A 6,000-nucleotide genomic window follows, 5' to 3' on the forward strand; every position below is an offset into this window, starting at 1 on the left:
TTTTTGCTAGGAATCCCGATGAGAAGTACGTTGCAGTAGTCAAGTCTGGAGGAGACAAAGGCATGGACAAGCTTTACAGCATCTGACAGAGAGAGTGTGGGGCGGAGTTTAGCAATATGTTTGAGATGGTAGAAGGAGTTCTTGCATGTGTGTCTGATGTGGGCCTAAAAGGTCAGGTGAGGATCCATTTTAACACCCAGATTGGTGACTGTTGATGAGAGTGCGATGTTCTGACCGGAGAAGGTGATGCAGATTATGGAGGATGACCCCTTTAACCCTTTAAATTGCTCACATGTGGCCCTGAATTATTAAAGGTAAATGATGAGATGGATAATTCTCTGCATTTGGTCATATCAAAGTATCACAGTGAGTTCAGTATAGTGAACACCTCATAGTAAAGGACTTTAGGCCCCTTAAATAATCTTGATCTTTATATTAGTTGATGAAATTAGTTGATGAAAAAAATAAATGTAAATAAATGTTTTTTTGTGTTCTTACTCTTTGCTTAATGTAGTCTGTTGTATTCAAGTGAACCTGATCTCTACAGTGTTATCATGAGGCTGCATACCTGTCTCTCACTCTCTCCTCTGTCGCTGTCTGGCCCTTAAATTGCTTTCTTGAGGCAGGGGATTTTGGCCAGGGAGATAAGGAGAGAGAAATAAAACACTCTCTTTGGCTTGTCTTTGTCCGCGAGGCAGGGGGAGTGTACTGAGCGTGGCACATTTACTGAGACAGAGGAGAGAGCAGGTTGTACTCGCTCGTCCCTCGGGTTAGGGAGGAGACGCCTGCCGACATCTTACCAGCCCATTTCAAAAACCGCCGTCAGCCTTATCAGCAGCAAAGCAAACTGCTTGTGGAGTAAAGATGTCAAAACACACAGTAGATACTCACTGAAAGTACATGATCCGCAGAATGGGTGTGTCTTTGTTTCTCCACCATCAACAGATTTATGTGCATCTTGTTTTGTGTTTTTTTCTCCTTCTTGTCAGTCAGTCCAGGAGGACCCCAACCCGACCCTCCGACCTGACACTCTCTTACATAAGCCCTTAGTGCTCTGCTCTCTCTCCACAAGTGCAGGCTGCATGGATTATTGATGCCAGCACAGAGCAAACAAGTCCTCCCAAGGCAAGGACATGGCACCCTCACACATGTGCTGATCCACCTGCTTCCAGAACCCTCTGTTGAAAGTTTCATTATCTCTATTGCAAAGCTTTCGGCGGCAGCGTGATGCGGTTCTTGTGGTGTGTGGATGCAAGGATTCCCTTTACACAAACACAACACTTTACTTTTTATGCACGCAACCACAATACATTCATATTACCCTCCTCCTCATTCTTCTCTCTGAGCTTTGATTTCACACAGCGTGCCTCAGTAGTTGACACACATGTATTTCTGACTGTGCTCCTTATGTTTAAGTCATTCCCGCATGGATTAGCATATTAATGGGATGTCCTCTTCGTTCCTGTTTCAGTCAGTCAGATTTCACAGCGAAGGAGACGGACGAGGCGAATGCGGGATGGGGATGAAGAGAAGTGCAGAGATGGTGGAGCGTGCTGTAGCGTGGGAGTCACACCTGAGCGTAATGATACAGGTGGGACGAATAATCAATACGAGAAAGGTTCTCAGTGACAATTGAAAATCACTTTATTTGTGAGTAGTGATCCAAATTAAAACATAAAGAGAATGATGAAAGAAATCCATTTATTAATTGATGCTTCAACATACATTAATATTAATTTTCACAAACATCTGCACAGATATCACAATTCATTGCGTGAGATTATTGTAATTTTTCATGAGCTGAGAACATTAGCCCTGTTTTCAGCTTCGTTACAATGTGTTTTCCAGGGTTTTTTTTTAGCAAAAGAGGTTTGAAGATATTCTCAACCTATAAAGATGCACTTTAACCTTCAGTGGAAAATTCAAGATCGAGCTGAAATTAAAGTAATTCTCTTAATCCAACTTCTCAACTGTGACGGTTTTCTGCTTTTCTTTGTCTTATTCAATAGTTACTTGTAGGTTTGTGGTCACCTTGGGCTTTAAGAAGATTGTGATGGTTAGCCTATTATTTCCTGACATTTGTTAGACTAGCGAGGTTTTGAGAAAATAATCCGTAGATTAATGGATAATAAAATAAATCTTTAGTTGCAGCTCTGTTAGAGATGATTTAAAAACCACAAACTCAAATGTTCACTCATTCACACAGTTTCTTCCTCTTTTTCTGCACAATCACATCTTTGTCCCTCTCCGCCGAGGGATTCCTCGTTTTCGCTACTTAGCAACTGTTTCCACGGCTACAAAGTTGCTCCCTATCTCACCCCCACCCCGCCTCCACGATAAGTCCCCCGTGTCCCTCTGCTCCTTTGTGTCCACTTCCTAAAGCCACTGTTAAACACTTCCTGTTGTTTATCTTAATTTAAAACATCAGGATACCAAACTGCCTGATGCTTCAGCTGCATTATGGTTTGTCTCGTGCCTCGGACAGGACGTCGTCCAGCTCCATCGTACATGATTCCTCTAGAGATGGATGTTATCTTGATGCTTTTGCTGCTTCTATTGGTCCAAGGAGGGCTGTAGAAAGTGTCTTGATGAATGTGACAACCAATTACCAATTACACTCAGACACTTTTCCTTTTCCCTCTGGATGTCAGAGGCTCTGAGACCTTAGCACTTATGTCACGAAGACAGATGCAACTCATTGTCCACTTGTTTCTGACTGTCATTCACACACTCGAGAAGAGAGCAGAGGAATCTTTGAACGTGTTGTTTTGAGAAACAAGTCCACAGAGACACACGGAGATAAGGAAATAATATGCTGGGCACATCCATGAATACAAGTGTTGGAGCTACAGAAATATCTATTTATATCTCTCCTAAAAATAGACATTCTTCTCCATAGAAACATGATATCCTTCTGAGGGGCGAATTACACTTGAGCTGCTGCTGTGTGTGTGCGTGTGTGTGTGTGCGTGTGCACGTGTTTGTCTAGCTGTGTGTTATTCTTCTATTTCTTCCAAAGGTGATAGCAAATTACCGACTGTATCATCCCAGCTGTGAGGCTCTTTCTTGGGGAATCTCCTCTCTCCCTCTCAGCCAACAGCAGACAGGATTTGTACAGTGCTTTGATGATCAATCCCCCTCCTCCACCTCTTCCTTCTGTCACGGTGACAGGCTTTAAGCCGACAGGCGCGGCATAGATTCATGCACATTAGTGTACAGTAGCTGAAAAGGGGAAGTGTGTGAATCCATGGCTAATCTGCTGTTGTCTAGTTGATGTGTAAAAGACTAAATGAAGTGAAAATGGCAACTCTGGCCTTAGAGTCTAAAAACTAAAACAATCAAATGTGCCAAATGACTCTTGTCTAAAACATTAACATCTAACAGGGATCATTTGGATGCTGTTGATTGGCTACAAGAATGTTTCAATTCACTTTAACCTGACCACGTATTCTGGTGTAATTTGTTCTCTGTACAATGTGTATCAGCACAGATGTAATCTCCTTCATGACATGGATAAAAGCATAAAAGGTGTACATGTTATAAATCACTCAAATGCAATCGATGAGGACTCATCTCATTCGTAACAGAGAAGTGGTTTCCCAAACAAGGGGTCAGGACCTCCCAAAGGGGTCACAAATTTAATCTGACAGTCATGAGATGATTTAATGGATTGTGCTGCAGAAACAATATTTCAATTCCAGACTGTTCTATCACCACCTGCACGTTTTAAATATTAGTATTATTACCGTCCTGAAAGACAAGATCTGTCCTTGTCTCAAAGTTGTTTTTTTTCCTGTTTGCCTGATGTTATCTCTCCTCTTCTGCAGAGACTCTGGATGTCCGGGCGGGGGGGGGATAGTTGATATCAGGGATAGTTGCCCGACTCAACTATCTGATGTCCTGGATCAGAGAGCCTCTGCCGATTTTCAACCATCTTCCATCATATTTATTCTGTGTGTGAGTTCAGATGGAGCTGACCCTTGCACTGATTGTTTGTCCTACTGAGCCATTCTCTCCGATAACTGTTATCCTCCCTCGCAGTGGGGTGTGTGTGTGTGTGTGTGTGTGTGTGTGTGTGTGTGTGTGTGTGTGTGTGTGTGTGTGTGTGTGTGTGTGTGTGTGTGTGTGTGTGTGTGTGTGTGTGTGTGTGTGTGTTACGGAAAGCGACCAACGCAGGGATAAAGTGGACAAGATGGGAGGGAAGGGATGGAGATGGTGATAAGGTGCGAGACAAGGGCGAGGATGCTGACAGATTTGAAATTAGAAAGAAATTCACTTTGTTAAAAGTCACTTTAGCGGTAAGACCTTCAAGAAAGAGTTATAATCTTCTCCTGACCTTTTCTAAGAGACCTGACTCTTGTTGTATTGTGTCGTATATCCTCAGCAAGGTTTATCAATCATTAAAACATAATCTAGTAGAAGTTTCAAAGCTGCAGACAATGATGGAAGAAGTATTCAGATCATTTTACTTAACATAGAAATACACACCTACTCCTTTTAAAGTATCAACAGTCCCCATAAATTAACATTATTCCTACGGCTCACAGTCCAAGCCCCTACTGACTGAGCCAGGTAGATAAGAGCAGGTGTGCAAATACTCTAATCAATAAGAATTGGAGAGACGCCACTAAAAAAAGGCTGCAAGAAGAACTTCAGCAGTAGTGAAATTGAGGTACTGTTGTATTAACAGTTGATTTTCCAGAACGTCAGTATTGGTGTTACAGCAGCATGGTGTTGGAGCAGCATGTAATCCATTCAGAAGCTGAACGCACTCAGGGTTTTTATAGTTTTAATTAGGATCGACCAAAGGTATTTATTTGCCCAACCAATGTAATAATCCAATAATTATAATTACTGTAAAACTTAAAATAATCTAAATTTGATCATATTCTATTCATGCATTTTTTTATGTTCCTCAAATTTAAAACGTAGGCTGTTTTTTCCTTCTCTCGGTGCTCTCGACCATATCGTAAAGTTCTGTCTTACCTAAAGGCCCTGTCACACATATCCGTATGGCAGAAGCGTATGCTGGCGTATAGGAAAATTTGTTGTGAATACTTACCTACGTAAATATAGTACATAAATACAGTACGTGAATACTTACCTACGTAAATATAGTACATAAATACCTACGTGAATACGTTAGAGGTACGTTAGATATAGGCTACGTCGGCTGACGGTGAATCCTACAGCCAACTTATTGATAACGAGTGGATAACCTATTCCTACCCTATGTTAACATTATGCCTGACGACTTATTAAACGTATTTCTACAGTACAGCTAGCGTTCAGCAAGCGTTTTGGGAGCTTATTGGGGTTTGAATATAGTATATAGGGTCCCTGTGAGTAGCTTCTTCACAGCATGTTTTGATGAATACATCAACCCATCATCAGAGAGCATGGAGGATGCTGAGAGGCTGCGACAAGAGTACATTCTAGCCGTTCTCCAGCATCAGCATGACGTGAACCAAATGGCACTTTTCCAGCTGCGTTGGCCAGACGCTCTGATACGTTTTGTATAAGTAAGTGATACGCTATCAATGGGTTTGACATACGTATAATAATTTGTTATGTATTCGTTATGTATACATCAGCTACAACACCGCTGTGGAAAAGTTGGACGTATTTGGACACTGACAAATCTTTTGCTACTTTTCATATACGCCGGCATGTTTCTGCCATACGGAGCTGTGTGACAGGGCCGTATGTCTGGCGTGTTCGGCGTATCGTCTGCGTCCTCCAAACGATCACAATTTACCCTTAATTTATATCAACGTATTGCCGATATTTCGTATACACCAGCATACGTTTCTGCCATACGGATTTGTGTGACAGGGCCTTTAGAGAAATGAATCCCAGAAATGAATGGGTACTAACACAATAACAACATAATCCTTTAACTGTTACTATCTGCCTCAGCTTTCTGTATGTGGCTCCTTCTCCTGCTGCCTCACACTCACCTGGCTGACAGATTTGTTTTGAATTGATTTATTCTCCACT

This window comes from Cottoperca gobio, chromosome 9 (assembly GCF_900634415.1).
Source record: "Cottoperca gobio chromosome 9, fCotGob3.1, whole genome shotgun sequence".
Taxonomy (NCBI): Eukaryota; Metazoa; Chordata; class Actinopteri; order Perciformes; family Bovichtidae; genus Cottoperca; species Cottoperca gobio.